This window comes from Tenrec ecaudatus, chromosome 9 (assembly GCF_050624435.1).
Source record: "Tenrec ecaudatus isolate mTenEca1 chromosome 9, mTenEca1.hap1, whole genome shotgun sequence".
NCBI lineage: Eukaryota > Metazoa > Chordata > Mammalia > Afrosoricida > Tenrecidae > Tenrec > Tenrec ecaudatus.
In genome coordinates, this window is record NC_134538.1 from 61637533 (window position 1) to 61661134 (window position 23602).

Here is a 23602-nt window from a genome sequence, read left to right on the forward strand (position 1 = left end):
CTCTCTATCAGAGGGGAGCAAACCCATCTCAGGGAGCACAAATGCATGTCTTTCGGTAGGAAAAGCAGGAGGACTGACCTTCAAATGGGGGCAAAGATGACTGAAAATGCTTTTGAGGGCCCTAATGGGGGAGTGTCTTTGGTAGTAAGCACCGAATGGGCCACATTGACTCAGGCTTCTGGGTGCATCCTGGGGACCCAGGCTAGGTGCCATGGAACACTTGGGCACTGAATCCTGGGTCTTCAGGGTGCACGGCATCCTCCAGAGGCTGCATCGGGGTATCTGATGTGGCTCCCCACTGAGGGAACTGGACTCTACCTCAGACACACTTGTGACCTGAGAATTTAACTTGGAAAACACACGGTGTCTCAGGAAGACTTCCAACAGCTCAGGCACCTTCCAACAGCTGCACCAAGGTAGGCAAACAAACATGGTCTTTCTATATCAAGGCCATCTATGCACTACTGAAGATATGTATTATTCTGACAAACCTGTGATAAACATAATCAGTGATTATTAGTGTAAATTTCCCTAACAGCTAACCCTCATTTTTTGTGTAAACAGTATCTAGCCATGAAGGATTCATTTTGTACAACTGACTAATTCAGGTACTGTGGTATGAACAATTCAGGCACATTGGCCCAATATACCCCTCTCAATAGGGTTTTAAAAATTTAGTACCAGGGGCTAATCAAAGACAATATTGATGGAATCTCATTATACTTCATGGGGTGATCAATAAGATTCTATCATAAATTAACAAGGATATTTTGAAGGGAGTCAAATGCAGTTAAAACAAGCAAATATTGATCCAGAAATGGGTTGGGGGCTCACACTAAATCCTAGCTCCAACTTAAGAAAAATTAGTTCTTGTATCACGGTCCTGCTGGATACTCGCCCTCAAGAAGGGAACACAGAACATATGGGTGCTATAGTAAAATGTGGCAAAGATATTAGATGGTATCCAGTTATCAGACAAAATAGCATCTGGGATCTTAAAGGCTTATCTCCAAACAAACAGCCTCTAAGTGAGATGTCAACTAAGTCATCATAGAAGAAGAATGCCATCATCACACATCAAAGAATTGTTAATCATATAATCCAAAAGCAAAGGAGGGATCAATATCATTGCCTAAATTGTGAGAATCTGGTTTGCAGAAGGTTATGGATGACAGTGAAGCCCAAGATATATTTGTGGGAACTACATAGGAAATAAGCCTTTGGTGATCTCCCTTTACCCACAATTGAGGTAAGATAGTTAAAGTTTATTGTGCCAACCTGGCCAATAAACACATGTGGGATTAATTGAAAGGTGAAGAGATAAATGGCTTGGTGAGCCTCACATTTCTAGTGCTCGTGTCTCTTGCTTTGTGATGGTAGGACCAGGTGCAGCTGCCTTAGCCAGTTCCCTGCTTCAGGTGGAAAGGCTCACTTCCTGAAAGACATCTCTGAGAAGAAGCCACATGGACCTACCCCGATGCAGCTCTGGATGCTGGAGCAGCCATGTGGAGACCCCTGCCAGCACTAAGATGCTTACACGTTCACTGATTTGGCTTTCTTCCTGCAGTCGGCATCATTGCATGTGTTTTGTGAGATGGAGGAGGATTTTGTGGATTGGTGTCAGACATATGGGTTAATGTTGGACTTGTGGGCTTGGGCAGCACTGGGTTGGGATGTTTTCTTGATGTACACTTACCCTTTATATGAAACTCTCTCTTATACATATGAGTTTCTGTGGATTTGTTTTTCTAATGTACCCAGACTGACACATGAGGGATGAGAGAAAAGGGGTTACCAAACAGGGTATGTTGGAGAGATGAGTGTAGATCAAAGAGCTAAACTTGACTGCAACAGTTACAACATTGTCACATCATTCCCCTCTGATGCCTGCTGGACCTCATCTGGTTTTCAACATTTTCTGTAATTTTGTTGTTGTTGTTTGTTCACATTAGGTTTTATCTCAGAGGTGTGATGTCATTAGGGATCTCACCCTCTTGAAGTTGTGTTACGTTTTTCTGTGTTTTGGTATGTGAAACCAAGGGTTGATGGAACTATTGGGAGAGCAAGTAGAATAAGGGTTTCTGGGCAGGTGAGAGTGGGGGGTGCAGGGATGGTGGGGTGTAAAAGGGAGTCGAAGTCAAGGATTCTAGAAAGAAAATGAATGTTTACAAATTGTGGTAAGAGCCGTACAACACTGCTTTATGTAACTGAACTATGGAATCATATATGTATTAACTCTTAATTAATTAATTTATAAAACATGGCTTGAGTCAGGTGCACCATAATTCTCAAACTTACTGTAAATATTCAAGTATCAGCCGACCTGAATATAAGCCTAGGCATCTAATTTTACCATTAAAAAGTTATTGACTCGAGTATAAGCCTAGAGTGGGAAATGCTACAGCTACTGGTAAATTTCAAAATAAAAATAGATACCAATAAAATTATATTAATTGAGGCATCAGTAGGTTAAACGCTTTTGAATATTTCAAAGAAAATCCACAACTAGCTCGGTATGTGGAAAAGAGGGTCAACAAAAACAATATGGTATCAACAATAACTCTACACGCTAATGCATGTGCTGGACTACTACATACGCTGCCTTATTGCATGCACACAATGAGCTTGTGTAGTTTGAGGCCTTACGCAGGCTGATGATATTCCAAATGTGCTGACATGACTGTTTGCGCAGAGCAGCCTGTGCTAGGGCTCAGAATATACACGCTGCATTGTGTATAAACTGTGTTACCGCATGTGTATGGGAACTGCTAGCCCGCAGTAATCCAGTGTGTACACAACACAGCGTGTATACAATGAGCCCTTACACAGGCTGCTGTATGTACAAGCATAGTAAACACTGGGTCCAAATAGGGGTTAATAAGAAAATAAAAAATACAATAAAGCAGACAAAGTACTATAAATAAACATACTGTGTATCCAACACCAGAGATATACCCAGTACTTGTATTCAGCAATGCTTGGGCGGAGCAAGGGGGCATGACAAAACATGGATAAGACTGTAGAGGTTACGCCATTGGTCACAGTCCTGGAGAAGAGAGGGAGAAGAAGAGCAGCCACATCCGACAATCAACTGACAAGGATGCGGTGCGCCCCAGGTACCAGCACACAGAAGCAGGCAGTTTCTTGCCCAGTATGGCACGTTCAACACAGAGGCTGCTGGCGTGCAGGAGGAAAGAAGAGCAGTGATATTGCTGTCACTGGACCACCCACAGAGGCTACAGTTTCCTGCAGATGTGCGTGAGAGACCAGAGAACACACACACTGCACCAGAGAACAGGTAAAAAAAAAAAGTGCTGAAAAACTCAGCTTACACATGAGTATATATGGTACTTGCTATTTAACACTTTGAAGAGGTTTTGTGCTGCAGATTAATCCAGTGCTGCGTGTTTTTTTTGTTTGTTTTTTACCTCTTGACTGCTTCTCCCATGAGACTTGAATGTTGATCCAAGCAAGGCAAAATCCTTGACAACTTCAATCTTTTCTCCACTGATCATGATGTCACCTCTTGGGCCAGTGAGGATTTTCATTTTCCGAACAATGAATAGTCAAGTCATCCGCACTGAAGGCTGCGTCCTTGATCTTCATCAGCAAGTGCTCACTTTCAGCAACCAAGGTTATTAATACATCTTCCTCCAATCCTGATGCTGAGTTCTTCTTCACAGAATCCGCTTCTCTGATCCTGCTTAGCATTCAAACTGAATAACTGTGGTGAGAGGATGCGACCATGACACTCACTTTTCTTGATTGTACACATGCAGCTTTCCATTGTTCTGTTCACACAAAAACTGCCTTGGCGAGAAAAAGTCAAGGAACGATGTACACATTCTTCTAGGCTCTCCTATGAGAATTCATTTGGAAAACTTCACCACCTCCACCCTCCAGCTCTGATCTTGCCTCTTCTGATTTAGCTGTTTCTTTCCTCAATGTAAAAGCATCTCAAAGGACCAGGACTGGGGTTCCTCCATTTGGATGAGACATAAAGCAAAATGCACAGAATTATTCAGGTTCCAAACCATGGGAGAAAGACGAGGCTTTCAACTCAAATAAAATGTCATAATCTCAGAACACAGAGAGACATATCACTCTGGCCTCTAGCTTCCCAATGAGTCAGCATTGACCCAGTGGTAGTGATTTTGGTTGGTTGGTTAATCCTTTATGAAAGGATTTCTGGTAAAGTACAAGCTCCTAACTGCAAGGTCAGAGGTTCAAATCCACCAAATGTTCCAAGGGAAAAAGATTCAGCATTTGATTCTTTACAGATTAATCTCTAAGAAACCCCATGGAACAGTTCTCCTTCTTCTCCAGGGCTAGTATGGGTCTGAAAAAACTCAATGACAGTCCTTTGGGTGACGTTTCATGTTGGAGATAATGACCAGGGAGAAAGGCAATTTGGTTCACTGGGAAAATGAAACAGTCTTTGTGAAGCTATCTACCTAGGCTGAAATATTCTTATAAATCTATGATTTATATTTTATATTTATGTTAAAATTTAGCATCGATTATTACTATAATAACATATTACCTTAAATATGATTAAATATTTTATTATATAATATTGACTTGGTCTAAAACTAAATATTATTTTTATATGTTTTCTGTCTTCTGTCTTGAACAAGAAGACTCAATACTCAACAAGGGGTGCAGAATCCCCAGCCCCAGGTAGACTTTGGGAAATCTCTTTACCCAACAAGCTCTGGGCATGTGCCGTTGTCTTACTCACTGCCACAGTCAAGCAATCTTTTTCATCAGCATTGTTTTGTTTTTACTCTGGCTATAGTTCATCTATTACTATTCAGGGATTAGAATATGGGATGGACCAAGCATAAACGTACTATGCCATCTTGACCAGACTGGCTTTCCTTTTCCTAACTTACTGAATTGATCACTTGACTCGATTATTTTATTCCTCTGTTTCAAAACAAGCAGTCAGCCTCATTTTTCAGCAGCAGAGTGGGTTGAAAGGCTGACCTTGAGTTTAGTAACCCAACACTTACCCCACAATGCCATTGGGGCTCCTTGACTAATATCCTTGACTATAAATCATATCCTCGACTATGTATAAAATAATATTTGATTTTGAAATTTTCACTTTTTAATCCTAAGAGCTATTCAGTAGATGTTTTCTCCTTCATTATCCAGAATATTTTTATTTGAAGGAATTTTGTTTTGCATCAGACATATGAATCAGTGAATAAATCATCGTTTTCCTATTTTAAATCTTTTTATCAGCTGTTCTATAAATACATTTGCCACCATATGAACCATGAAAGAAAAATCCCAAGTCATCAAAGTCTTATTTATCCATTCTCAGGAAGCAACACAAGAACGCCTACCTCAGCAAGCCTCCAGGCTGCTTCCTGTCTTCCTCTGCTGATGGGAATATGGCTAAGAGTCTCCGTAGCTGACAATATTACCAACAATTTCTTTTAGTAGTGCATACCTCCATTCTATAAGGCTGGTTTTACACTACTTTTCCTATTTTAAACATACTCTGAGAACTCCAGTTGAGAGGAGAAATAAAAACACTTCACAACACCAACAACTACGGCTGTTACAGCAGTTACAAAGGTATCAGCGAGTCAGAAGATACCCAGTGCATTTCTGCACTTTATCCTACGTGACATTGTGAGACTCGGTGAGAAGGCATTGAGGAAACAGGGAGGGATGCTAAATTAATTGAAATATATTTCAGCTGCTGGCTTAATCTGATAAACGTGTGCTTCTCTCTTGAGTAAAAATTAAAGTGTAAAATTGCCTCTTTGATAGATTCAGTTAAAAAAGAATTAATAAAAGGAAAATAGCATCATCATGACAGTCATCCTACCTTTTGCCAGCAGTGAAAAAAGACATGATGCCCCAACCCCAACTACTAAGGGGCCATCTGCCCCGCCCCTCAGAAGAATTTATATCAAAGGACAGCACTGAATCTACAGCTCTGGAAGAGGAACATATCTGTTTTGAAACCGAGTATGGTAGCAATTGTACAATATTTTTTATGTGACTGATGGAATGTTATGATATATGTAAGAGCTCCCAGTAATTTTTTTAAAAAAATAGAATGACATGATGACCCTAAAGGACTTTAGGATGGACTGGACAAAGGTCGGGAAGAACACCAGGGTCCAGGTGGCACAAATGGTTTATACACTTCACTGCTAACTGAATGAAAAGTTCATTATTTACATCATGAGCGGCGCCTCTAAAGAAAGGACTGGTGATCAACCGCTGTAAAGGTCAAAACAAAAAGCCAGTTCAACCTGTTGCCATCAAGAAATTCCAACCCTAGGCAAAGGCACAGGCATTGCAAACACAAGCCAACACAGCTCCACCTTGAAGCACATGGGGACACCAGGAGTCGGAGCTGATACTTGAAACAATTTGGGGGACCTGGAGGAGGACACTATTTGATTCAAATACTAAATCTTAAATGATATTCCTAAATCAGAAATACAAGTTTTACCTGTGAGTTGATTAGAAAATGCGAACTCATGGGTCCCTCTGTAAATTTTTGAACAAGATGCTCTCAAGAAGGAGTCCAGAAAAATATGAGGTGAAAAGCTCTCAGAGAATGTCTTATGCACAGGGAAGTTTTAAAATCACTGGGGCTGAGGAGCAAGTAGGTTTCAATGGTAAATTCTGGAGAAAAAACCAGAAACAGAAGTAATCAAAGCCAGAGGAAATCACTACTCTGACTTCTGAGATTGGTGCAGTCACTACAAGACCATAGCCAACAACGGGCACAGTCAGCATCCAGGAAAGAGGCAAAAACGTTTGATTGACAGACTTACTGGAAGGAATGTATAGGTTTGAGGGGGCCTGGGCAAGCTAAGTGGTATTAGCAGCTTTGTTCTAGTCCCTGCCGTAACCTGGACTGTTAACAGGTAGGACTAAAATTAAGTCTAATAATAGAGATTACAATCAAATTAGAATCTAAAAAGGACATGAGAAACAATAAACCTAATTGCAACAAATTCTATTTTGATAGCTATCCCCATAAACGGGTCTGTAGCCAGTAACATTAAACCTAGGCCCCCACAGATGTATAGAGTCCCTGGGTGTGGCAAACAGTGAATCTACTAACCCTTAGCAGAAAATTTGAAGGTTTGAATCCACCAGAAAACACCTCATAAGAAAGGCCAAAAAGGCTGGTGATCTACTTCTTTCCAAAATGTTGACCTTTACACCTTCGCCACCTTTGCTTGCCCCCTCCCCATTTATATGCCTTTATGGGCCACTGAGTGGTGGGGGAAGAAAAACAAAGGGAATAAGGGGTCAAAGGAGGGTATTGTTTATATCTCCATAGGACAGGGCCAGAGGGTGTGGCCCTCATTCTGGCATCCCTATCCTTCAGGGCATGCTCCTGAGTGCAGCAGCTCTACCAGAAGTGACTGCAGGGCCGGCCTAACCTCAAGATATGCAGGCCTCTCCCTAGATGACAGCCCTGCAGAGGAGAACTCTGATGATAGGGCTTGGGGAGACAGCCAGTCCCCGCCCACATGGGGCAAACTAAAGGGAGTGCAACAGTCCAGCTATGAGCGTGAAACCACAAAGTCCCAAGCAATCCCATTGTCGACTTCTGCCTCAGGGGGGCAGTACTTGGCACCCCTCCTGAATTGGCTGGGCGTTACTCACCAGGGGGTCACACTGAAAGTTTAAGGTGTAAATGGCGGAGGGGTGTTGGGAGGACAACAGGCTGCTCCATCCTGGACAGTGGAAATAGCAATGTGGATTTACTGGAAACGTTCAGACACGGATGCAGCTCTGTGTCATTATCCCTGTTAGACTGGTGGTTATCTGCATGTTGTTATTGTTTGGGGGGTGTTTTTTATTTAGTTTAGTTTAAAAATACATTTATTATTTTATTATTTAGTGTTTGATTCTGTTTGGAAGTGGTATCTATACAAGAAATGTAGGATTAGCAGTCCTACAGAGACAGCAGCAGCTGGACTGGGGGTTCCTGGAGGGCATGGGAGGGGAGGGGGATGGTGAGCAGAAAGCCCACAGTGACAGGTTCAGGGGAATAGTAAGTGTTCTGAAATGGACCATGAGGAGGTGTAGCTTTTCTGGTCATGTTTGATCAATCGAATTGTACCTGAGAGGAATTACTGAGAGACAAACATAAGAGTGTGGTAGAAGTGGAAAAATAATTATATATATGAATATGTTTGTATTTGTTTATATACGTGTATATGAACAAATGCGACAAGGACACAGATGGACTTTGGGCCTCTACTTATGACAATACAAGAATGGTGTGTTCTAATAATGTGGCATTTTAAGCTACTCACCTCCCTGATAAAATTGTTGAAGGCAAAATGTGTGCATAAGCAACTGTGGTGAAGAAAGCTGATGGTGTCCAGCTATCAAAAGCTAGAGCATCTTGAGTATTAAAGGCTTGAAGTTAAACAAGTTGCCATCTATCAGGGAAGCAACAAAGCTCATATGGAAGAAGCACACCAGACTGTGTGATAATTAGGTGTTGACAAGAAGAGGTATCAGAAATTCAAAAAACACATGCAACCAAATCAATATGAATGGGAGTGGATCTAGTAGAGACCCAGAGTCCACCAGCAAGACAGCTGGATAGTTCCTCTCAGAAGGGCCACATGGAATGGGGTATAAGTCCAGGGTCAGTATGGCACAGTATGAACCACAAAACTATCCTCCATTCCTTTAAGATTCCTCCCCTTTTTATTAAAGCCCTTCTCTAATAAGCCTCATTAATCATGTTATATTTGCTTAAATTCATTTGTACATTCGAGATCTCTTGGTACATGGCAGTCAAGATTCAAGATAGTTGACCCTTCAGAGACAGTGACAGGAGTAAGGGTTCCCTGAGAGTAGGGGATGTGAGGCAGGGGAAGGCAAGGGAAGGGGAGTTTGATTGTATAACCACACACAATGGAATTGTAGAACCACACACAATGGAACTCTATGGGAAGGGAAGGGATATATTGGGATGAGTAAGATGTGTTAATATAATATTATTTAATAAAAATAAATAGTAAATAACTGCCCCCACCAAAAAAATGGTTGACCTTTATAAACCTTATTAAGATACTTTGATTTTGGTTTTCGGCCTTGAGAACTGGCAGAAAATAAATGTGTATTCTTTACAAGCATGGCTACTGAGAGACATAGCATCTGGGGACTTAAAGACTTGAAAGCAAACAAGTGGCCATCTAGCCCAGAAGTAGCCAAGCCCACACGGAAGCAGCACACCAACAAAAGTGATCGTGAAGGGCAGAGGAGACCAGGTCTCCAACAACAAAGGTGGGGTGGTGGTGAGAATCACATCACCGTGAAAGAGGGGGAGTACATGATGGGGACCCAATGCCCATCTGTAGACAGCTAGACGTCCCTTCCAGAGGGGTAGTGGGGAGGAGATGGCTCACTCAGGGTTCAGTGTAGCAACAATGAAACTAAAAATCTTCCTCTAGTTCCTGAACGCTTCCTCCCCTCCCAATCATCATGACCCCAATTCTACCTTGCGGACCTGGTTATACCAGAGGATGTACAGCGGTGCAGTGGGGATCTGGAGGCACAGGGAATCTAGGACAGACGAACCTCTCAACACTAGCGGTGGGAGTGGCGACACCAGGAGGGAAGGGGGTGTAGAAAGGGAGAACCGATCTCGGAGATCTATATGTAACCTCCTCTCTGGGAGATGGGCAATGGGGTGGCGTGTGAGGGTAGATGCCGGGGAGTGTAAGATAAGATATCATAATTATTTATAAACTATCAAGGGACCGGGGTGGGATCGGGGAGGGAGGGGGAGGGGGAAAAAAGGGAAACCGAGCTGATTCCAGGAACCCAAGTGGAAGGTGAATTATGAGAATGACGAGTGCAACGAATGTATAAGGGTGCTTTGCTCAATTGATGTATGTACAGACTGTGATAAGAGCCTTATAAGCCCCAATAAAAAGATTTAAAAAAAAAACAACACAGACTGATGGAACCACAAAAAAAAAAAAAAAAGCATGGCTAGGGAACCGTTCTGGATATCCAAGGAGCCATTAGGATATTTATTAAAGTATACATGGGCCATACTTGTCAAATATTTAATTAATCCATTCCTAATGAGTTACCTGACAATGTTGCAATAAGATCCATAAGATTTTCAGCAGCTTATTCCTCTTAAGTGGACAGACTATTCCTTCTTTATAATCTATTTTTAGCCTGGAAGCTCTGCTGAAATGTGCTCACTTTGGGGAACCCTACTGGTATTTGAAATACCAGTGACATCAGTTTCAGCATCATTAATGCACAAGTCACCACTGTGACAAACTGACGGGCAAAAGGTGTTGTTTTGAGGATTAAGACATACCTAGCCCAAGTCTATAGTCTCATATATATGTGGAAGTTAGACCTTGAATAAGGAAGACCAAAGAAGAATCAATGCATTTGAATTATGGCATTGTCAAAGAGTTTTGAAAGGACCCAGGACTGCCAAAAAACAAATCAACCTGTCTTGGAAGGAGTACAGTCAGAATGATCGTTAGAGGTAAGGATGGCAAGACTTTGTCTCACTTACTTTGGACATGTTGTCAGGAGCGACCGGTTGCTGGAGAAGGATGTCATTCTTGTAAAGCAGACGGGCAGTGAAACAGGTCCTGAATGAGATGGATGGACACGTGACTGCCACTGTAGGCGCCAACGTCACAACAATTGTGAGGATGATGCAGGACCAGGCAGCGTTTCTTCCGGCTGCACATAGAGTCACATTGACTTGGAACTGACTGCAGGCCACCTAACAACAGCAACAACAACATTGTGACGGCGGGAACGGCTGCTCTGGTGAGGCATGTGATGTCAGCTGCTTGCAAGCCATTCACGCTATGTTGTTTTGCTCGCAACCCTAAGAAGCTAAAATGCAATGTGGAAAACTACAAAAATAATTTATTTTATCCTTAACCTTCCTTCTAGGAACTGACGTATGAATCATATGAGGAAAAAACCCAAAGGTATTGTTGAAAAAAATAGATAAATTTTGGTTTAAAGACACTGGAGCACAGTTCCACTCTAAAATTCCTAGGGCTGAAGGGAGTCAAAGTTGACTCCCGTTTGATTTATCTTTAGATGGACAGATGAAGAATCCTGATTTATCTTCTGCCCTGTTCAGCACTGATTTGGTAATGAAACTGGGAAGTCAATAGATAGCAGCTAACAACAACAATCTTAAGAAAACTGACACGGTTGGTTACTTTATACACACATCCTGGCTTCCTAAAAAAATCTAACAACCAGATTTGTTGATTTGAAAATATTACTTCAATGATCATTTTTTAAAAATCCAAGAGGTCAGCATGGTTTGGAAGTGTGCATTTTCATAATTTTGCATAACCTTTGTATACTCTTTATAGATTTATACCAAAATAATGTAAGCAATAAGAAATGGTGCTCTATAGATTTTCCTTGTTTGCAACACCATTATTCAGGAGCAATAAAAGGACATATTTTTAGTTAGCAACCAATGCGTATCAGATGGATGAGAAGTTGGAGAGCGATGTGAGACTTGGAGTGGCAATGCTTATTGAAACTCAAGGACAAAACCTTGGAGCAGATGTGTCGTGACGGAATTAAGAGGTGGATGGATGAATCACTGAACTATCACCAAACTAACCAATGCATAAAGATACCCCAAGCAGGTGCAGGATAAAGCAATCAACTCTAATCCAGTTTGTCAAATGTGAGGGCTTATGGCATATGATTTTGAACAGGTGTGAAAAAAAACTAATTCCCCTTAACTTGAGAGGAATATATCAGTTTTTATTTTATATTTGATTAACTCACCAATATTAAAATTGTATCTGGTAAATACTTCTGCAAATGACTATAACCTTTTTTAAAAATATTACTTTTATAAAATCTGTGGACATGCGTAAAGGAGCGGGGATCAATTTCTCTAAGCTATGAATGTATAATTATGAGCTTCTAGTCCTAGGTTAAAAATAATTAAAGGTGAATTTAACTTAAAAGAGTGAACTTAAAATCTCTTGCACAGAAATGGTTGCATTGGAATTAGAAGTGTAAAGCCTGTGTTCCTCTCAAAAGCAAACATTTTCATATGAATGGTATTAAAAAGAAATCCCTCCACCAACATAACATTGCACAACCTTTGAGAAAGAGGACAATGACAGATGGAACACTCCCGGCACAATTGTCGTGAACCATTCGAGTCTAAACATTTGGGCCTTCTCTTCCAGAGTTTCTGTATTTTGGTTATCAATAGCCAAAAGTGGCTTTGGGGTAGAAAGAAATAGAAATCAGTAAATTGATTTTAAAACCATAATTCAGGAAAAATACTTAGATAAAATGCTCTATTTAATATCTGTGTCAATTTATTTTACTTTTAAACAACTTTAATTACTGGAGCAAAGGATAAATACTGCCTCAATTCTTCTTATTGTTAGATACCAGCAAGTGAATTTTGACTCATAGTGAGCCCACACAGCAGAGAACTATGTCAGCTTATTTCCTTAGGTGTAAATCTTACTGAAGCAGATTACCAGGTCCTTAGATTGTTTTCTGTCAAGGAATGCCTAGGTGGGTCCACAAAGCTAAATTTCTGATTAGGAGCCAAACACTTAACCACTGACTCTCATAATTAAATAAGGCTACTGAATATTGACACTGTGTTTCAGCAATATGTCTTCAGACTGAGCAAAACATAACCACAACTTTAAACACAAGGATATTTCAGTCATTAGTTTATCATGTAGATAACAAGACAACAAGACTTTTCTCAATCTAAATAATTTTTATATGGAAATATTAAACTTTTCTTACAACTTAAAAAGTAAGGCCACAATATGTTTCACCTGTGAATCCACAAATTATGAGTGTGGTTCTGCCCATAGGCCACGCATGTGTGCGTGTGGGACCCACAAACTACAAGAGAAGAAGGAGAATAACAAATGCCTCCTTTGTTCATTCACAAGCACCTTTAAATAAATAACTACATGACAGGGGTTCTTGTTAAGGAAATCAGTCGACTTGCCCTTTTCCAACTTGCCATTAACACACTAAGAATAATAGACATGTAACCTGGGTAAAAGATGAACTGATGTTTGGACAGATGGATGGATTTATTGATAGAATGATTAAATAAGTATTGTCCTTTGGACACATCAGATAAGTTGTGAGTGGTATGAGGGAGAAGCTAAGTTTTCAGTGTGTTTAGGCAGGATTGGACAAGGAGTAGGTGTGGGTGGGGGTTGGTAGTAATGGTATAGTGGAAGAGCTTGGGCATGAAACAGACTAGGACTTCGGCTCTAGATCTTAAATCATAGCACTTTTGTGCTGGACATTGGAAGATACTTCCTTTAAACCTGGATTTTAACTTTAATCCTCGAACTAGTCCTGGAGAAACTTTTTCATGGACATTGGGCCTGGACTTCAGATGAGAACTTTCAACCAGTCCTGTACCTGAACTTTAAATGTAGAAATTAATTCTTGTGCATAAACCTCAAATCTGTATCTTTTTCCTAACTATTGTTCTTCGACCTAGACCCCAAACATGAACTTCACATCTGAAACTGGACCTTAGATCCTGACTTATTCATTAGACTTGATCTTAGACTCAGAAATTGAACCAATTCCTGGATCATAGTTCTTGTTCTTAGAACTTGCTGTTACCTGGACCATGGTGATTAAACTTAGACATTTGTTTTTTAGGTACTTTTTTACTTGGGACTTAGGCTTTGAATTTAAAGCTAAACCTTGGATCTGGGCATCAAATCTAAACTCTGGACCACATTCTGATATCTTAGACCAAAATCTGGATCTTGAACTCAGATTCTGTGGGGGACTTTAGACTTGAAACTCATCCTGAATCTTTAACTCAGGTCATGTGCCTTTAACTATGACCCATGCAAGACTAGTACAAATGTCAAGAAAGATGATGATATATGTGCACTGAAACAAGTATAAAGATGTCTATTATTTATATAGTGAGGTCCTTTAGTGAGAGTAGAAGAGAAACCCACTCTAGTCTGAAAATAGCTAAGAATAAAGGGTGACAAGGGACTTGTGGGGTCTAGTAGCTAAGGAAGGGAGGCCAGGTGAGGGTGCCCATGCAGGGGCCAGAGCTTGATTACGGTTTGAATTTATTGCCAGGGGAATGGGAGGAAGCGTAAGCATTCTTACCAGCTTGCCAAATGTGGGACAAGAGGGGAAGATGGAGTAGTAGGACTCTGAGGTAGCTAGTTTATTGTGCCAACCTGGCCGATAAGCACATGTGGGATTAATTGAAGGGCGGAGGGATAAATGGCTCATGAGCCTTGCCTTTCGGGTTCTCAAGTCTCTTCCCAGCAAGGCTCACTTCCTGTAAGACATCCCTGAGGAGAAACCACATGGACCTACCCCAGTGCAGCCCTGGGTGCTGGAGCAGCCGTGTGGAGATCCCTGTCAGCACTGAGATGTTTACACATTCACTGACTCGGCTTTCCTCCTGCAGTCGGCATCATTGTATCTGTTTTGTGAGATGGAGGAGGACTTTGTGGATTGGTGTCAGACATATGGGCTAATGTTGGACTTGTGGGGTTGGGAAACACTGGGTTGGGATGTTTTCTTGATGCACACTTAACCTTTGTATAAAACTATCTCTTATACATGAGTTTCTGTGGATTTCTTTCTCTAAAATACCCAGACTAGTACAGGTTCAAAAGGTCCAATCAATTGAAGATTATGTTAAATATTGTTTAACATTTAGGACTACTCCAAAGTCCAGGTTCGTAGGATAGGTCAAGGATCAAGATCTAGGTCCAAGTTCCAGAACTCAGGTTATGTCCAGGTGTACAGTTAAAGAAGGATTTAACAAGTACAAGTTTCATGTCCACGTCTAGGACAAAGAACCAGGTCAAAAGTAAGATCCAAATTTTGGATATACCTAGTTCCAATGTTGAGGTCTGTTCTAGTCCAACATCAAAGTCCTGATTCAAGACCAGGTCTAATGCTAAATCCAAGGACCTGGGCAAATTCAACTTCCTGATCTAAATCGAATGTCAATGACTATGACTATGACTATGGTCTGTACTCAGGTTTAGGGACTTGAGTCAAGGACTTACAGGTTAAATAAAGTGTAGTTAACTAGAAAATGAATGTATCCGTGTCTTTACAAATGCAGCTAACTTTGTCTTTGATATAGACTAACATTCAGTAGAAGTTTCTGTTAGAGAAAAGTGGGTGAAGGGAGATATTGGACAGGGTAAGATATGACAAATATTAATTTATAAATTATCAAGGGTTCACGAGGGAGGGGGCAGCAGGGAAGGAGGGGGGGGAATGAGGAGCTGATGCCAGGGGCTTAAGTGGAGAGCAAATGTTTTGAGAATGATGAGGGCAATTAATATACAAATGTGGTTTACATAATTGATGCATGTATGGATTGTGATAAGAGTTGTATGAGTCCCTAATAAAATGATTTAAAAAAAGAAGTTTCTGTTAGAAATAAATGTCTGATTCTGAGCTCATTTTTCCTTAGAATGTCAATTTGTACACATGTATAATCTTTTTATCCAGATTTACTCTGACTTTCAATAAGAAGGTACTATGTAAATCTAAATTTGTTTTCACACATATTACAATGATCTATTTTAACTTGTTCTAAGTCACACAAAGAAACTGTTGCACAGATGAATATGTGTTTCTAAGGCTTTGGTTTTTCCTCTCATTTAAAGCGTAGGTCCATCTCAGTTTATTCATTTAGAAGGTAAGTTATTTTGGAGAAAAATATCAGAGGCATTCTTCTGCTCTCACATTCTGTTTGCTCTTTTAACACAAAGGCTGCTCACATTCACTTCATCGTGCTCCAACAGGGAGAAAGCCGTTTGAGATGAAGGTGGGGTTGTGACTTTCCCCCCATTTGACACTTTTCTAAGAGAGATAGAGACATGTTAGAAAGACAGGTCTGAGTCTGGCCCTGCAGACTTTTTCATGCCCACTAGGTTTCATCCACCCTGCAGTACGAATGAATGTGGAATAACATGTCTAATATTGTATTTGTTCTCTTTACAATGTCACTTTGATTCATCTTATTTGACTCTGAAACACAGTAACGTAGTACAGTTGAGAAAAAATGTTTTTGTGAGTTTTTCCCCATTAAAAAAACATACTTTCATCTGTTTATTCCAACAGACAATGAAACATTTATTTAGAGAGGACTGTCTCATTTGACTTTTATCAACTTTATGATCAACATTATGATCCTGAGTAATTATTCAGAACAATATACAGATTCTGGCCCAGTTCAAATGTCCAGATAAATTAATATCATACTTCCAATTTCAATGTCCAGGGTCAAGGGCAGATCCAAAAAGAAGTTCCAGAGTCTAGGACCAGGTTCGAATTCCACAACCATGATTCCATCCTGACATTCAATTCCAAGGTAGAGTTAGAAGCATAAATTAAGGTGTCCACGTCCAAGATCAATGTTTAAATGCTAGTTCTATAATGAAGACCATAGCAAAGAACAAGTCCAAGGTCCTGGGAAAATGTAATGCCATGTGTGAGATATGATTGCATGTCCCAAGGTCCAAAACTAGATCTAAAAAACAGACCAAGACGCAAGAGTAAGCCCAATTTGTAGTGTGGGGTTCAGGTAAAAGGTCCAGGTTCAAAATTCAGGTCTGAAGTTTAAGAATAAGGCCCGAGACTCAAAGTAAATATTTAGGTGTATGATTAAAGACCAGATAAATCTATTTTCACAGTCCAAGTCCAAAGTACATGTGCAAGGTTAAATCCAAGTTCACAGAAAAGTGTATGGTCCAAGTTAAAGGTCTTGGTTAGAAGACATAGGTCCATGGACTAGGTCTAATGACAAGGTCAAATCCAGAGCCAACATCTAGTTCCAACATATAGGACAAACCCAGGTATAAGCCAAAGGACTAAAAGCAAAGTCTAGGTCCAAATCTAGGTCTAAATCCTTATTCCAGGTTCTCCAAATGAACAGAACCAGTAAGAGAGAGAAGGAAATGTTAAGTAATTGGATCACACAATTGTGTGGAGCTGACAAATCCCAAATCCACAGGTCAAGTGACAAGAAGAGTGAGGAGTGGGTGGTTCTGGCTAATGTTCATTCTTTTTTTTTTGGTCTGGAGACATTATATTCTAAAGAATACTCCTTTTGTTGCAATTAAGATGGATTAGATAAGACCTCTGTAAGTCCAGGAGGTAATTTGCTTTACTTCTGGCAACTAATTTAATTACTTACATGCATTCTAAAAGTTAGGTGTTGATAAACAGTGGCCAGGGGCATTCCACTCCAATAAGACACAATTTAAAGATGCTCAAGTCTCTTGTTCCAAGGGTCAGTACGTGACCGGAGGCACTCTATTCCTCCAGGAAGTCTCAGCCAAAGGCACCCAACTCACTTGCTCTGCAAATATGCCCCTGAGCTGTCTCGTGTTTAGCTCAGGGGTTTGCTATTGACATTTCTCTGTGCCTGCATCTCAGCAGGCTCTGGGGTTACAGCTCTTCTTCTGAGTCTAGTCCAGTATTGCCTTTTATGTCCATGTTTTACCAAGAGTCTCTTCAAAACACTTTGGGGTTTTACTATTTGGTGTTTTAAAAATGGTGATAGACTTTCTTCAGTACTCAATTCCAAACCCACCACCGCTCTTCAAACCTGGGAGTCCTAGTCCCAAAGTAAGGAACTCATGTTAGGCAGGATTCTCGAGAGAAATGAAACCAGGATACTAATGAGTGTGTGTGGGTGGGGGTGGAAGGGTGGTTCTATAGCAGGAAGGAATATAACAGCTAATTAGTCCACACAGCAGTACAGAGGGTTCAGTTCAACTCACTTCTGTGGAACAGTTAATATACTGGAAGTCCTTCAACTCATGTGGGCTGCAGAGTCCAAGGTCAAGGAAGCAGACAGCAAGAGTCCACCCTGGGGCAAGGCAAGCAGTCTGCCGACAAGCAGAAAGCAGAAAGATGGGTTACCAACTGTCAGTAGCTCAGGAGCTTAGTGAAGCAGACCCAGATGAAATACCAAATGCAAGCAATGCAAGGTGACTGGATCCACCACTCTCAAGCTCAAGCAATGTATGCACCAGTGACATGGCGAAACGGGTCTTAAAGGAACCTCAAGCTCTAGCGACAAGATTCATGGGCTGGCCTGGCCCATAGGTAGTGTAGTTCACAGATGGAGGCAGAGAACTAGTTAAAGCAGCAGCATGCTCAGATCACCAGGGAGAAAGAGACAGGGAGGCAGGCCATGCAGAGCCATTGATCTCTTTGCCCTTCAATCAAACTGCAACTTGATTATTCCCACATGTTCCTATTGGTCAAGTTGGCACAATAAGCCTAACTACCACAACCACATATTCGCTATCTGCTTAGAGAAGTACCCCACTTTCCTGTACTAAATTATTGGCTACCAAGTGCTGCTACAGAGATACCATAAATATAAGGCTTTAATAAACAAAAAATTATTCTCCCAGTTTTAGAGTGAAATGCACAAATTCAGCTCTCTGGGGACAGGCTTTCTTTCTTTGCCAATACCAGGGGACAGTCATTGTGTTCTCTCAAACCTGTGAGTTCTGTTTCCCTTGGAGACCTCCAGGTGTTTTAGCTTGAAGAGGACTGGAAGCACCTACAGATGAAGGTCAAACACCACCCCTTTCAGTATGGTTTAGACTCACAACTGGACCAAGATGCAGCTTCATGATAGAGAATGGTTAGTTATGAAGGATTTCATTTTACTTGGCTCCACATCCAAAGATCATGAAAACAACAGTCAAAAAGTCAAACAACATATTGCATGGATATATTTGGTACTAAGCACACCCCCACCTCCCCCCCAAACCCCTTTCGAATATCATAAAGCAAACATCACTTTGAGGCCTCAGGGCTACCTAGCCCAAGCCATGGTGTTTCCGATCACCTTTGACTATAAAACCTTGGCCAGGAGTAAGAAAGACTCTGAAAGCACAGATGCATTTGAAATATAACATTGGGTGAAGAATATTGAAAATGCCAGACTGCCAGGAAACCAAGCACATTGTTCTTGGAAGAAGTATAACCAAAATGCTCCTTAGAAGGAAGGATGGAGAGATTTCATTTCACTCATTTTGGATATGTTATCAGGAGGAACCAGTCCCTGGAGACGTGGCCTTGCTCAAGTGGAGCATTGGTGACAAAAGGAAGACCCTCGGTGAGGTTGATTGACACAGTGGCTGCTCGCTGGGCCTGACCATGGAAATGATCCTTGAGGATGGCTCAGGACTGGCAAAGTGTTTCAGTCTGCTGTGCATGGGGTTATCATTCGTCAGAACTCACCTGTGGACAACGAACAGCAATGACAGCAATCTGGCAGGTAGGGTCGTAGAATCCTCACTTTCCATTTAGGAGGCCCGGGTTCCATTCTCAGCCAAGGCCACTCAGACACAGCCACCACTCATCTGTCAGTGGAAGCTTGCATTGCCATGATGATAGCCAGGCATCAAAGAAGCTGCTAGAAGAAGACAGGCCTAAAGGAAAGGCTGGGTGATCTCCTGCAAAACCAAATCAGCCATTGAAAACCCTGTGGACCACAACCACCCAAGCCACTACTGATACTTGGGATGACATGAAACCCGGAAGTATTTGATTTCATTGTGCATGGGGTCATTATGAGTCAGGGCGGGTAGGCTACAGCTACCCACAGCAATGTGGTTGAAATGTTGATGAACATTTTGTAGAGGACACTTGAGTTTAATCGGAGCCTTCTGGAGAAGACTGGGTGACGAATGAGGATAGATTTTCCAAGTGAAAGGAATTCTGTGCAGTGAAGGCTTTAGTCGGAATTAGGAAACAGAGTCAAGGATGGAGATTTAAGCATCTGAACAATCATCAACTAAGCAAGGACTTTCAAATCCATTTAACCCTCCTGGTCATCAATCTAAGAATAACGGAAAGCCCTTGAACTTTATGAAGCTGGAGAGTTGCATGGGAGAATGGGAACGTTCAATTTGACCCTATGGCTCCCTCTGGCTTGAGTAATGTGTGAACACCTTACGGGAAGTAGTTGTATTCCAATGAATGATGGAGATTGGGTTAGAATATGGGGTGTGTGTGTGTGTGTGAATAGTTTCATTTCACAAACTCAAGTACTGCATGTACTCAAGTATAAGCTGAGTTTGTCAGCACATTTTGTATGTAGTTTGTGGCAAAATTGGGTGCTTTGGCTGATATTCGGGTCAGCTTATACTCAAATATATACAGTAAATAAGCAGCTCATCCTCTAAAACTTCTCTTTCAAAATTTCCGTGATTTTTCATCCATAGTTGCCTTAATGCTTTTCTTCTGCTTACTCCCGCTCCCTCAGTTCTTCCCCTCTTTCTCGGACCTTTTTGTCCAATATATGTGTGTGTCTGTATACGGGTATATACATACATAAGTATATACCCGTATACAGACACACGCATATGCTTTCACTGTGTATCCTCTTCACAAAGCAATTATAACTCCCCTGATGTCTCTAATTTCACTCATCATCCTGCCTTGTAATTTGCAAACTCACTCATCACCCACTTCTCTTCTATACCCACAACCTTAGAAAACAAGAGGTGGTTTGCAAGTATTATTTGATATTTCATTCCACCTTAAATTCAAATATTTATTCCACATTCAAGTTATTTTTTTTATTGTGTGCTATATGAAGAGAAAATTATTTTTAATCCAAACACCTAGTCAGGTTTTCCATAGACACATTTTGAGTAGTCTTTCTCTGCTCCATTTGTCTTGCACATAATGCTTAGTCACACTGTGTCTATTTGGACTTTATTCGTGCTTTATAATCTTACTGCACTAAAACTTAGGCACCCTGGTGGCAGAGGAGATTACATATTGCATTCTTTCCTCGTGTCAGCAGTTTGAACCCATGCAGCCCGCCATAGGAGGAGGATGAGGTTCTGTACTCTCACATTTGTATCTTCAGAAGCCTTTCGGGACAATTCGACTCTGCCCTATAGGATCACTGTCAGTCAGAATTGACTAGATGGCAGTGAGAATATTTTTTGTACTATGTAGATTTAGCTACTTTTATCTGTTGTTTTCTTATTTTTTGTCTGGTAGACATTTAAAAGTCTTCAATTGAATTTTTTAAATGAGACTTATATTCAAATTGTATTAAATAAATACATAATTTAGGTCCTATGAAAAGTTTTATCTTGATAACACTTTTTTAAAAATCATTTTATTGGGGGCGCATACAATTCTTATCACAATCCATACATACATCCATTGTGTCAAGCACATATATACATTTGTTGCCATCATCATTCTCAAAACATCTGCCTTCTACTTGAGCCCTTAATATCTGCTGCTCATTTTCCCCCTCTTTCCCCACTCCCCCCTACCTCGTGAACCCTTCATAATTCATATATTATTATTATTTTGTCATATATTACACTGTCTGACGTCTCCCCCTGCCCTCTTCTCTGCTGTCCCTCCCCCAGGGAGGAGGCTATACGTAGATTCTTGTAATCAGTTCCCCCTTTCTACCCTACATTCTCTCCACCCTCCAGGCATTGCCACTCTCACCACTGTTTCTGGAGGAGTCATCTGTCCTGGATTCCCTGTGTTTCCAGTTGCGGTAACACTTTTTTCCACCATTAATTTCTCACAGTTTATTCCAATTATATCTTCCAGATTTAATTTTATTTTGTGTTTGTTTTGTTTTTTACTCTCATATATTTTCCATTTTCAGGTAGGCTTTTACTACCTTGATTGTCTTCTGTTTCAATGCAATTCATATCTGTTTTTCTATGCATTAGTCATTTAAAAGACAATTTATTGAATGTGAACAAAGCAGTAGATACTATGTAAAAGGCACTGGTGAGCAAAACAGATGCAGAATGAAATATATATGTGCAAAAATAGACATTATGTATATCACAAGAAGTCCCCATGTACTTAGGCACATAAAAGCATATCAATACTCTTTACATCATGTCAAAACATTTCTTAAACACCTTTAGTAGTTAGATTTTGTGTCAACTTGGCTGGCCCAGAATCCTAAGAGATTGGACAGCTAAATCTTTGTAATAAAATGTAATCCACTCCATCGATGGATCTGCTTGAGCAGTTAGTCTGTTGAAGAAGATGAAATTAGAAGTAAGTTTCCCTGGGTGGGGGCCTGTTTTCTATATCAATGGAGACTATGGAAAAGCTTACTTGCTTTTGGTTGGGTTGGAATCTTGCATCCAGTTCAGCCACCTCTGATTTGGAGACTTGAGCCAATGGCCTCTCATGTTACTTCCCAATCTTGTGAGGCGTCAGTAGCCTCACATCTGTCTGGCTGACCTTGGATTCATTCACCTGTCCAGTCACAAGCTAGTTGTGGTCCTGAGGATATTTGGTTCATCGGCTCCTGATAATACACGATTCAGGAGAAATGTCTAGCTTAAGTTCTGCTTCCCACACTCAGACTGCACTCCTGCTGCATTCAGACTGCATTTGCCTCTGCCCATGTCTTATTTATTTATCACTGGTTTTGCTTCCGCCAGAAAACCCAGCCGAACATAACACATAAACTAAGTAATGTTGAAGCAGACCCCTCAGTGGTCTGTTGGAATTCTGTAAGAGAACTTTTAATTGTCGCACCAAGTGTGGTGGGAAGGCTACAAGCAAGAGGGATAAAGAGGAGACAGAGCAGCACATTGGCGAATAAGCATAGACAACTAGCAGTAGAACTCAGAGGTGTGCACCCCTGGTCCAGGAACAGAAGAGACAGTTGAGTAAGAATCAAGTATACAATGGATTCCTGTATGCTATAGAGCTGTCATCTTTAATCTGTGAGGGAAATAAGGAGCGCCCAATGCTGATGTGGAACTAATCATGTAACAGTATGGAAAAGAAATTAAATTGAATTTTTTTCTCTTTGACTATTTATCAGAATGAATTCTCGATAGATCTGAAATGAAAAAGAAAAACAACGATCACTTCAGAATAAGAATAAAGCCATGTATTTTAAATTTCTGAAGTAGAAAAGTTTCCAAAGGCATATTGTTAAAGAAAAAGGCTTTAAAATTGAAAAGCTTTAACAACTTAAAAAAGTGAATATTTAGATGTCACATTCAGCTGTAAATTAGGTGATACTAAATATATACTAAATAAAATATGTAATAAAACAAATTATTAATAATTTTACTAGGTGTATATATAGAATTGTATTCAATAATTTTATGCAGTACATGCTAAAGTATTTAGAAGTGATATTCCATGATATCTGCCATGTACTTTCAAATGGTTCAGAGCTATATAAAGATAGGGAACACATTAGAGTAAATGTGGAAGAAATGTCAATGTGATGTTTAATTGCATGTAAACTTGGTACCCAGGTGTGTGGTAAAATATAAATTTAGCTGTTGCTTTATGTGATTCAATCATTCAGTCACAAATAAATTAAATTACCTTCCATAATATGGGAGGACTTCAATTAATCTCTTTAAAGTATTCAAAGTGAAAGGTAGCTACACTCTAATGTATTTTGTCTCCAGATTATAGATAGACATTTTCCCAGATCCTCCTACGCTTTGCTCTTCTCATTACTTGAAGTGCATATATTTTAGCACAAACCTACAGAACTTTCCTGTTT